The sequence below is a fragment of the Triticum aestivum genome, chromosome 7B (genome assembly GCF_018294505.1).
Source record: "Triticum aestivum cultivar Chinese Spring chromosome 7B, IWGSC CS RefSeq v2.1, whole genome shotgun sequence".
Taxonomy (NCBI): domain Eukaryota; kingdom Viridiplantae; phylum Streptophyta; class Magnoliopsida; order Poales; family Poaceae; genus Triticum; species Triticum aestivum.
Genome location: NC_057813.1, coordinates 141,074,642 through 141,087,905, shown reverse-complemented (window position 1 = coordinate 141,087,905; position 13,264 = coordinate 141,074,642).

Genomic DNA, 13,264 nt, shown 5'->3' with positions numbered 1-13,264 from the left:
TGCCCACAGAAATTTGCTAGTTGTTTGCTCTTGAACGAGTGAGTGGACCAGGTGCATTGATGCTATCGATTATCTTCTCAATTTGTACTTCATTTGCAACACGAGGATGAACTGGACGAAGATTTTGCTCCTGCTGATTATTGTCATCATTTGGAGGATTGTCTTCAGGCTGAGCAATGTCTTCAGGTTGATCAGGTGCAGAAATAATGAGTTCCTCTTCAGGCTGGGCATCTGATGGTATGATCTCTCCTGTTCCCATTAGCTTGATTGATTCACTGGCAGGTACTTCATCTAGCACATTTGGCAGGTGCTCTCTTTGCGAGCCGTTAGTTTCATCGAACCGCACATCCACGGTTTCAACCACTTTATAGTGAAAGAGGTTGAAGACTCTGTAGGAGTGCGAGTCCTTTCCATAACCAAGCATAAAACCCTCATGTGCTTTCGGTGCAAATTTTGAAGTGTGATGTGGATCCTTGATCCAGCACCTAGCACTAAATACTCTGAAGTAGCTTACGTTTGGCTTCTTACCAGTTAGAAGCTCATAGGATGTTTTCTTTAGAAGCTTGTGAAGATAAACACGGTTGATGACATGGCATGCAGTATCAATGGCTTCAGGCCAGAATTTTCTTGGAGTCTTGTATTCGTCAAGCATCATCCGAGCCATCTCAATAAGGGTTCTGTTCTTGCGCTCCATGATGCCATTCTGCTGAGGTGTGTAAGGAGCAAAAAACTCATGAGTGATGCCTAAGGTGTCAAGATAGAGGTTGAGGCATGTGTTCTTGAATTCTGTGCCGTTGTCACTCCTAATGTGCTTGATCTTGACGCCATAGTTGTTCATGGCGCGGTTGGCGAAACGTCTGAAGACATCCTGCACTTCAGTCTTGAAGAGAATTATGTGCACCCAAGTGTATCTTGAATAATCATCAACAATAACGAAACCATAGAGACAAGCAGTAGCAGTGAGAGTAGAGTAGTGAGTGGGACCAAACAAGTCCATGTGGAGCAACTCAAAAGGTCGAGATGTAGTCATGATTGTCTTCGAGGGATACTTGGCCCTTGTCATCTTCCCAGCTTCACAAGCACCACATAGATGATCTTTCTTGAACTTGACGTCTTCGATGCCTATGACGTGCTTCTTCTTGGCGAGAGTGTGTAGGTTCCTTATGCCAGCATGCCCTAGCCTCCGATACCAGAGCCAGCACTCTGAAGACTTGGCTAGAAGACATACGGCCATCTGTGGTCCTACTGAGAAATCTACCATGTACAAATCATCTTTCCTGTACCCTTCGAAGACTAGAGACTTTTCAGATTCCATTAGTACAAGGCAACGATATTTTCCAAATAGCACACTCATGTTTAAGTCACAAAGCATTGAGACAGACATTAAGTTGAAACCAAGGGATTCAACAAGCATCACTTTGTCCATGTACTGATCCCTTGAGATTGCAACTCTACCTAGGCCCAACACCTTGCTTTTACCAGTGTCAGCGAATGTGATGTGACTTTTGTCACATGGACGTAATGTTGAGTCCATGAGAAGACTTCGATCACCAGTCATGTGGTTAGTGCATCCGCTGTCCATAATCCATTCTGAAGCATGAGGTGTCGTAACCTACAATGCAGTTAGGAGGATAGGCTTCACAAAGAGTGTTGTGAAGCATAAACATTTGACGCACAAGAGGATCATCAAAGCTTAGATCAAGGTTAGGACTGATAGTATGACTGGCAAGCGATTCAGATGTGAAATACATAGTAAGACCATTTGGGCATTTTATCTTGCATCCCACAATGTGTTTTAGGTCCCCAGAAATAGCATCGGACGCCTTTGATTTCAGGCTGGAGACCTTTCTCTGCAAAAGAAAGTTAATTCTTCTTAACCACCCACATCTTCAGGGGTGGCTTAGAAGCAATGAGTCTAAGTGCAGCATCTGAGAATTTTGGCTTTGGAGCCCTAGAAAATAGCCTTGCAGGAGAAGAGCGATACTCATATGAATAAGCAGAAAAGTTCTTAGTTCTATGAACATAGCGGTTTGAAGACACACTCTCATATTCATAAGTCTGAGTATGGTTTCCCTGCAAAACATTGGCGTTAGGGTGACTCAGATGAGTCCTGTATCTGTATGAAGCATTTGGGCCATATGAAGCCATAGGTCCGGGGTTTGTCTTCTTCCTTGGTGGTGTCATGATGACATTCACAGGAAGATTCTCAATACATTGTTTAGGTACCCAGATCTTCTTCATAGGAGGTCCATTCCTGCAGTTAGTACCAATATACATGGCAAACACTTCACCATTCTGATTCTTAAACAGTTTATAGTTTGCATCAAAGGATTCATCAATGATAATAGGGTTAGCACAAGTGAAACCAGATAAGGTGGATGGATCTACTGAAGGTTCCTTTGCAGCAACCCATGTGGTTTTGGGGTACTGCTCAGGCTTCCAGTACAACCCATCAACATTCATTTTCCTCTCGAACCCAATACCCTCTTTTCTAGGGTTTCGGTTCAGAATCTGCTTTTTGAGGACATCCCATAATGTCTGATGCCCTTTGAGGCTTTTGTACATCCCTGTCATGTATAATTCCTTTAGCCCTGCATCATCAGTGATACTTGCATTGTCCTCAGATGAGGAATTAGTGACAATAGAGACATATGAAGAATTTGTAGCATTAGAAGCATTTGAACATTCAGGTGAAGAATTAGTAGTTTCACGTTCAATGCACTTCACACATGGAGGAACAAATTCTTCCTATGTAACGCTGATTTGTTGAGCAAGTAATGAATCGCGCTCCTTCTGAAGATCTTCATAATCCACTCTTAGCTTTTCAAGATCTTGCTTTCTTTGAAGACATTCAGAAGAAAGCTTCTCGTGATCAGACAAGAGAGTATTATGTTGATCTTGAAGGGCATCAAACTTGGAATGAAGTCTCTGAAGACTATCAGCCAATGCTTTTGACTGATCCATTTCTTCACCCAACATATCATCGCTCTTACTAAGCATGTATTAAACATTTTCCAAGGCTCTTTGTTGTTTAGTGGCAAGGGAAGCAAGTTTGACATAGCTGGGGCCAAATTCATCACCTGATTCATCATTACTAGATTCAGAAAGGTAGCCTTCAGTTACCTTAGCACCCCCTGCCATGAGGCATGGTGAAGATGATGACGATTCAGGTGCAAAGGTCATCTCTTTGAGAGACTCCTTGTAATCCTCAAACCAAGGATCATGACGAGTACGATGATCTTCATAGACCTCAGAAAGCCGGTCCCAGATTAGCTTCGCGTGATTGAGGTGCATGACGTTCCTGAACTGATTTCGGGACAGACAGGAGCAGATGACATCCTTCGTCGTGAGGTTCAGTAGAGTGTACTTGCGAATGTCATCAGCCTCCGCCATCTTGCATAGATCGGTAAGACCAATCTCAGTGATGGTCCACAGTTCGCTGTCCATAGCCATGAGTCACTTCTTCATCATGGCCTTCCACCGAGGATACTCATGACCGTCAAAGGTGGGGCAAGATACGTTCCTCGATCTTCCAGTCGACATAGCTGAAACTCCAGGTGGTTAAACCGAATCACACAGAACAAGGGAGTACCTTGCTCTGATACCAATTGAAAGTGCTAGTTATCAACTAGAGGGGGTGTGAATAGGCGATTTTAAAGAAAGTCTTCAAAACATGAAAGATTCGAAGACAAACGCGAAAACATGACCTATAAACATGCAGCGGAAGATAAACTACACTAGACAAGCCATAGTCAGATAAGTATGAAACTAAAGCATGATGACTGATAGCAGCTAGGTAGTAGGATCAGGATGGAAGATAGTATGAAGCCAATCAGAACAAGTAGTCACATAGTGAAGTCAAACATGCATAGCAATCATGTAATGACTTTACAAAGACGAACTGTAAGAAGGAGAGTAAGAGATAGAACCAGTGCGTTGTGAAGACAAGGATTTGTTCGACCAGTTCCAGTTGCTGTGACAACTATACGTCTGGTTAGGGAGGCTGAGATTGAACTCAGAAGACCGTGTCTTCACCTTATTCCCCTTGAGCTAAGTACACACAGTCCTCGCCCAATCACTCTGGTAAGTCTTCAAGGTAGACTTCCAAACCTTCACAGACTTCGTTCATCGGCAATCCACAATTACTCTTGGATGCTCAGAACGCGACGCCTAACCGGCTGGAGGATTCACAGTCCTCAAGTGTAACAAGTCTTCAAGTCACGCGGACAGAAAGACTTCAGTGATGCCAAACACTCTTTGGGCTCTAGGTGTTTTGGGCTTTGTCCTCACAAGGATTTCTCTCTCAAACTCTTCGGAGGTGGGTTGCTCTCAATGACAAAAGTCGTGCACTAACTCTGAGCAGCCTCCAATTTATGGTGTAGGGGGTGGGCTATTTATAGCGACTAGGCAACCCGACCCGATTTGTTCGAAATGACCCTGGGTGACTAAGGAACTGACACGCATCACAACATTCAGATTTCAAACACACGCGACAGCTTGACTTGGGCTACAAGTAAAGCTGACTTATCCGACTCTGGATAAGATTTGCTCTCATTGTCTTCGCTCGAAGACATAGGATTTTGGTTGAGCATCACTTCAGTCACTCTGACTTTGTTCACTTGGACCCCACTTAACAGTGCGGTGGTTCCTATGACTCAACAAAGAAGAAAAGAAACAACAAAACTACTAAGTCTTCGCGCTCCATAGTCTTCACTCAATGTCTTCTCCTGTCATAGTCTTCAATGTGAATATCTTCACGTACCACCATTATCTTCAATGTCTTCATACATTTTTAGGGGTCATCTCCGGTAGGTAAACCGAATCAAAGAGGGACTACTACCTGTGTTATCCTGCAATTCTCACAAACACATTAGTCCCTCAACCATGTTTGTCGTCAATACTCCAAAACCAAACTAGGGGTGGCACTAGATGCACTTACAACATGGAGAATCATAGCTAGAGACACATAGCAGGGAGCGAGATATACTTAGAGAGAGATAGAGTGATGAAGGTCAAGGGAGAGAGTACCGTCAGTGTGTTACGAAGATAAAAGATCATTGTCGACATACAGGTAGCACGAGAGATGCCTGAGAGACGATGAACGCGTATAGGTCCAGAGAGATAGTCCTATATAAGCATGAGTGATAGCTATATGAGACGAATATCTGGATTAAAGGGGATTCAAATATTTAAACTGGAGATCACGACATCGATAATATCATAACGCCAATTGGTGTATCAAACATGCATATTCATTTGAATTTGGCCACACGTGTAATGTTATATAGTTTATCAATATTGGTGATCCATAGATTCTTCAATTACAAACAATGCATGGTTTATATGCAATTAATGTCTAAACGGGATTACACTATATGTTGCGTGTGTGAAACACATTATACATGTTTGAGAAGTTAAAAAAACCCGCATGAAACACACATTAATTGGAGACAGTTAGCGAGGAATGCATACATTGGATTTCAACATAAAGTGGTTTCAAATATTTGAAAATCCAAATTGATGGATACAACCTTATGAATCTGAGATCATGCCATTTGTAAACCATATTTATGTATAAATGGTGTTTTGCTTTTGAAAGTATATATATAAAAAATGATGTATATAGAATGTAATTCCAATTGAAAATGGATCCCGCCCAAAAAAAATAGTAGAATACAAACGGGATTCGAATTGAGTTGGCATGGTAAACATGCACTGTGCAAAATTTGAACGAAGCGGGGAAAGTCGCAGTAACCGCCCGAAAACAAAAACCGCGAGATGGAAATCACTACTGCCTATCCCTGCCGCGCAAAGCCTATCTGCTGGATTTCTATAGATTTCGATAGGGGTAGGTTTGTAGTTTCACCCAAACGTGACATAACCGCCTCTCACCCGGATTCATACACGATGGGCGCCAAAACACAGTGTGCCCTCGGTCGAAATCGACTCCCTCCCCGATTCATATTCATACACGGTGGGCGCCAAAAACAAACTCTCGTCGGCAAATATTTGGTGTATGCGAGATTACCGTCCTATCCCCAACCGACTAATGTTGCTGTGATGTAGTAGAAATTTGAAACGGGGGCTAAGTTTGTAAATTTCCTCGCATTTGAGACAAGCGCGCCCTGAATACATGGTTCCCCCCTTCCTCTCTACCTCCCTTTTCCCCATTCGTACTCCGTGGGCGCCAAAACACCCTCTCCACCCCACCCTCCTCCGTCCGCCGCCGTCCGCCACCCCATCCACCGCCATCCTCCTCCACCATGCCGAAGCTGATACCCCGATGCCGCCTTCCATTACAAGAGATCGACCTCTCTCATCCACGCCTTCGTACCGGGATCCTTGCATCCCGTCCTCTCGCTTCATCCCCGCCGTCGTCCACCTTGCCGGCGCCGCTCCTACGACCGTCTCGTCCACCGCGCCCCGTCGCCACCGTCTACCCTCCTAGATCTGCTTCCACGTCGCCGACAGCCATCGCTACCGCAGCACCGTTAAATTCTCAGCAGATGTGTACACGGCGCCGCACCAGAGGCGGTACTCTTTCGTATCTGCTCAACTTATTTATCACAACAAGAAAATAAATCACCACTGCTTTACTCTGACTTCTTGTCTTGGTTGCGAAGTTGCCTTTGTCCGGTTTGCACCTTCAGATCCGCCATGGCACGCTCAACACTATACTCCCAATGCTTATGGTTTTCCCCTTTTATATTCCGCACTAGTTAAATCACAGTAGACTAAATTTCAAAATTGGGTCAGTCGATTTTTCAGAGCTCGCCGGAGTTCGCCGGTGCGATCCAAGGGGCTCGGGTGGTTGTGGGGCCTCGCCGAACGAAGAAACTCGACGCGGGTGGGGGGTGGGGGTGGCGGAGGAACACAGGCGGTGGGGGCCGGTGGTCCGGCCGGCGGCCCGTGCGGTGTTCTGTATGGGAAGAATCAGAGACGAGGAAGAAGAATGGTTAGGAGACATAGGATCTTCATCCAACCGCCTGAAATGGTCGAGAGACAGCTGGGAGTTGCATTCTTAATGTGCTCTGGTTCATCATGTGTGGGCACTGCGCAACCAACATTTTATTATCCAAAATCTACTTGCTCTTCTTTACCATGTTCGATAGTGCTGGCTTGTACGTGATCGATAGGCTTTCAATTACTAGCGGCAATACAACACCGTATTTTCAAGCCAGTTCCACTTTCCCGATTTATATATCATAGTTATGGTGTACCCCTGTTATGTACACTATGATCTACCTAGTTGATGTATCATGGTTTGGCAATAAACTCTCTATACAGTATATTATGAACCTATCATCTGCTAGCTATCCTTACTTCTGGAGCCTATTTTTTTGTGTACTTGTGCCAGATTAGACAAATGCACGCACGATATTACAACACACATGATCTCTCTCATCAGAATCCAGTGATAGCACATAAGTGTTTACAGGGGTGCCCCTATATTAGAATATTATCTGCATTACAAAGATAATCTCACAACTATTTATGTTTTCATGGTTCTCAGATATTATATGCAATTACAGTGAATATCAGAATCCATGCATTAGAAGAATATTGTGGAACACTGCAATGACTTACAAAATTGGCACCAAGGCATTGAGTGCCATTCTGGAAGCAATGAAACTCGTACGCTCCCCACCTGTTGATTCTTGTTCAGAATATCATTCTAATGACTATTCTAACCTCGAGGAGTCAAAGGCAGATGGCATGTCTTGTTCACCCATCAAGGTGCCTATTCTAATTTGGCAAGGTTTTATTGATTGCGCGTATCTTGCATATGTTGTCTTGCATTTCTTCTACTTTGTTGCACCACCCTCTGCTTAGTTTACTCATCATATAACTTGAGATGCCATGCCCATCCATTATCAATACATATTCCAACTGTCGTCATACCATGTTTTTCCAATCAAATGTTGTTCTTGTGCATCAGACATCAAAAAGGAAGAGGGTGATTGCCGAACCTGAAGGAGCACCAGCAAAGTCCTTGAAAAATGTGGTGGTGCCGGAGAAATCAGACAGCGCCCCACTTATATTGGCTGTACAACCAGTGACACAAAACATAGGACCGACTCCAGCAGACTGTACCCATACTTCACTGGCCACACCACTAGCCCCACCATATAGGACCTGTACTCCAGCAAAAGGTATACCGATTTCATTTGCCATAGCACCAGCCACGCCACAGAAAAATCCCACTCCAGCAAAAAGTACAGCAAGTCCACCGGTCGAAGACCTATCTCAACTGCAGAGACGGCCAATTCCTGCAGATTGGAACCCCATTCCATTTATTCCCAGTTTAAAAGATAGTGCTTTCAATGTTGTTAGGGACTACGTGCATATATCCCCATCATGGGAAGATTATAGTGAAGACAAACACCATTTTCACATCTTCCTGTCCAACTTACGTGTAAGTGCTATTATTCATGGTTATTATTTTCCTGTTTTCTGCTGATTGAACACATCAATGATTTGCATTACATTGTTGTAACTAGGTGAGGGTCAATCTGGATAGTCATGATGAGCAAAGCTTGCTTGTGCTTTTCAAGGAAGCATTGCAGCAGTATCGGTGTTACCTGAGGAAATCACACTTTGATGGCAAGTCTATAAACGAATTTCTGGTGAAGTCTCCTGTGCTAAATTTAGAAGACATTGAATGGAAAGACCTTGTTATGCACTGGTCTCGTTCCCAGGATGAGGTATTGTCTATGAAATCACATGACAATTTGAACTTCTACTTTTCCGCATGTGCCTTACGGATCTTTTTTGCAGGAAATCAGCTCGAAGAAGAATTCCGGTTTGAAAAGAACGACAGGATATCACAAATATGTTGCCCACTGCTTTGCTCTTGTTAGTACCTGTTGTCCTGTATCACTGTACTTGCATACATACCTGGTTCATTATGTGACAGCAGTATGCATGATAGCTTGCTTATCAATTGTTCGCTCCAAATTATCTGATCTGTATGAATGGTTACATTAGTGTAGAATATATCCAATGCTAATGAATTTTTTTAGCTCTGCATTGTTCTTGTAAGTACATGCTGTCCTTTATTAGTGTACTTATATTGACAGGTAGTTGTTCATGTACCATCACTTTGTAGCTTATTTTCCTTTGCCCTCCATTTTCTACACATCAGATCTATATTTACTCTTATCATAAGGTTGGTACTGAAGAAGTTTAGTTGTGCATTGCTCTTGGCTGTGCCTTTTGCCTATATCGCTGCACATACATTTATAGCTACTTGGTTATGTAGCATCACTCTTCATCTTATCTTAAATATTCTCTATTTTTCATATATTATCACATCTATATTTACTCTTAACAAAATGTATAATAAAAGCAATGCTTATGAAGAAGATTATGTGCTAAACTTCTTGAATTGCCCCCCCCCATCAGCATGGACAAGGGCTTTATAGATCTTGTCTTCACCAGTAATGTAAGTTTGTCCTTCTCAAGCCTTCAAACTTTGTTGTGTATATTTGGTTAGGCATGGCTGCAACAACTATTTATTTTTGGTGTTTGCATCAAATTGCATATTTAAAGTTTATTATGTAGTTCATAAACAAAAGTTTGTCCTTCTCAATTTAAGTTTTTAGTTGTACAACCAAGTTCCTTCTCCATACCATGTAAATTAAACTATACAGAGCAAGTGATCTTCTTTTGCAATGCATGTATGCTTCTGTTCTTCATCCGTAATCCAGTGGTGTGGTGAACCTACCCACTATAGCACAATGTCATATTCTGCAATGTCTTAACTATGAACAATATCATATCATTATACTATTATTTAAACCGCCTCTTTATTTGCCAATCTGAAATGGGATAAATTGATAGCACACTAACCATTGATACTTATGAGTTCTTGATCTGTAATCCAGTGGTGTCCTGAAGCTGCCAACTCCTTCACAATGTCAATTCCTGCCATGTCTTGACCTGAACAATATCATATTGTGTTAATGCAATTTTAAACTGTGTCACTTTATTCGTCAGTAAGAAATGTGATGAATTGTCAGCACTGATACTTTTATGTGCAAAACCTGTCATATGTTTGCTTGTTTATCTTTCAGAGTGAGGAAGATATAAGTGTTGAACAAGCGCAGTCTCATCATCTTGCTCAGCTGCTTGCGCTGCAGCTCCCCAGCAGGGCTAACCTTTCTTGAACTCTATTGAAGTGCTGTCGGTTTTGTATATTATTTTGTCGGCGTGTTTATTTGCACTGGTGGCGATCTTTGATGCCCAGTGTATGTAATCTGCTATCTGCTTGTGCTTTATTATCATAGTGGCGAACTTTGATGCCTAGTGGATGTAATATGCCGTAATTTCTTTATTGTATAGTCTAGGTTTTTTCTTATTCATGATGCTGCAGTTATTTTACTGTATATATATCCTGTCTTCGCTGTAAACCGGCCAAACCGTAAAATTACGGTACATAATCAGGCCGTCATGCAATCACGAATGTATGATCCGCATCATGGGCCCCGTCAAACTGGCCCACTAGTAGATTCGGGCCTTTAATAGGCCGAGTAACCCCCGGCCCTCTTTTCGCAAGAAAACTCAATGGGCTTTTAGGAGGCTGAGAAGTAGGTTGGGCCTGAAACGTGCCGAATAGCTCACAGGCCGGCGGCAGCCCGAAATGGACCCCGGCCCATGATTGTGTGAATCAATTCACGGGCTTTTAACAGGCCAAAGTTGTCTCGGTCCTTATTTGGCCCAATCAGATATCGGCTGCGAGCAGGCCGGATGCAAACCGGGCCGTAGTTAGGCCCAACTATATGACGGGCTTTTAATAGGCCAAAATTAATATAGGGCCGAAATGTTAAATGGGCCCTTAACAGGCCGAAACTAATATCAGGCCGAATTACTAAATGGGCCTTTAGCAAGTGGGCCCAAAAGCATAGCGTCCAGTCAATGGGCTGAATCTGATATGGGTCATAATTGAGCCCAAAGCCTCTTAAAGGGCCGGACCTGATCTGGGCCGTGATTTGGCCCAAAAAATGGGAGGCTTTTAACGGGCCGGATCTTATATGGGCCATTATTAGGCCCGGAACGTGGCAGGCCATTAATGGACCGGATCAATTATGGGCCGGCATTTGGCCCAAAACATGGCAGCCAGTTAATGGGCCGGCCTACTAGGGTCCTCAAAATCTTGTGGGCCTACAGCTGGGCTGGCCTATTAATGTCGGCGAAATCTTGTGGGCCTTTAGCTAGGCCGGTCCATTATGATCCGCAGGAATTTTGTGGGCCTTTACCTGGGCCGGCCCATTATGGCACACAAAAATCTTGTGGGCCTTTACCTGGGCCGGCCTATCATGGCCCGTGAAATCTTGTGGACCTTTAGCTGGGCCAGCCCATTATAGTCTGCAAAATCTCGTGGGCCTTTAACTGGGCCGGCCCATTATGGGCCACAAAATCTTGTGGGCCTTTAGTTGGGCCGGCCCATTTAAACTTGATTGGTTGTGCCATGTGTCGACGTATCATAGGCGCCTTCTGTCCAATGAGTGGATGACATTTGTCCCAACGATGAGCCGACACGTGTTTCCTCCAGCCAATGATGATTTTACACGTGGAAAATCCCCATTGGTCGGGGCTGTTAACGGGTTATCGGATCCAAAACCCGACCCGATAGCTTAACGGTGTTCCGTTATGGTGGATGCCACGTGTCGGTCACCCTTGACGAAAGCACTTCTGTGACGCGCGATTTATCGTCATGAAAGTGGGCACTTCCGTGATGATAATTTTGGTAATGTCATGGAACACTTCTACGACAACACAGGTATGACTATCTTGATTCTGTCATAAATTTGTCATGGATGTACATGCATGACAAAAAACACGACCTACTGTGACAAACACGTATCATCATGGAAGTGTATTTTTTTTGTAGTGAAGTGAGCATCAAACCTTTTACATCTTCCGACCCTGCTGAGCAAATAGAACATTGGGTAGTATTGCCTCTATCCCAAGTTACTTGTGTTAGGTTTGTCTAGATACGAATGTATCTAACACTAAAACGTGTGTAGATACATTTGTATCTAAAAAAATCTAAGACAAGTAATTCGTGACAGAGGAAGTAGTTGGTATGCGTTTGTTTGCTAGGATTGCACCCAAGAATAATTCCATGCATTTTTTTACTTTACTTGGCACCTGAAGTTTCCATAGAATCCCCCAAACAGGGGTTACCCCAGGATGGTCTTTGACTATCAACTCGCCTAAGTCTGTCTCTATGTGTGTAATCCCATTCAATATAATATGTCGATCTAACAGAGAAGGCATACAATCTAGTGTTGTGCCAGGCCACAATCTTCATTGAGATTTTTTTACTTAGGGTATTCGGAGAACTCTATCTACATCAATTAGATAGAAAATTCTTTAATAAGCACCACAACCCATTTCCCTGTGATCATGCTTATTAGTTCATTTGCCGAGTGTAGCAGAATTTGTTCCCTTGGAGTTTGGATCATGCGAGATGGTCTACCTCACACCACCAAGAGTTTGAGAGGGGGTGGTTGCACTATATTAGTTGTGTATATACCCTAAGGGCATGTTCGGTTTACACTGGATTAAAGGGGTTTGAGGGGGATTAAATTCCTTGCAAGTAAATAAAACTTCAATCCTCTCCAATCCCCTTGGAGGGGGGATTAACAAACTGCCTTGTTTGGTTAGACCAGTATTGGCAAGGATCGGGGTTCAATCCACATGGTTTGGCCTGATCGGATTAAGTCCCCAAACTGGCAAGATTGCGCGTTTGGTTTAGGCTGCGGCCGGAAAAACCCGGGCCAAACCACGAAGAGAAAAATATCTTCTCGGAGGTGTGAAATAGATCCATGGGAGGCGAGGATGTGGTGGTGAAAAAGGCCTACATCATGGCAACCGAGGCGTGGTGTGCTGCCGATAGCCTTGACTATCTAACAATGACGATATCACCCTAAACCTCTCCTCCCCCTTCCTCGCCCCCCTCGACTGCTCTGTCACTCGAGCTTCAACGACTGTGCCTCTCTCCGTTTATCCGGTCATAGAGACATGGGGACTCACTGGAGTCAGGGCTCCCCTCATGATCCCAAACTTTTTCATACATATGCTTATCTTGTGCTTTTCACCTCTCAGATTTTAGGAAAAATACATGAATTAGTGTAATTTGGCCCTTGTTATCACAAGTTTGAGTCATTTGCCGCCCCACCCTTGATATTTGATTCCTAGCTCCACCACCGTGTCTATCTCCTCATCTCGTGCAACAACGAGATGATCCTTTCTTCTA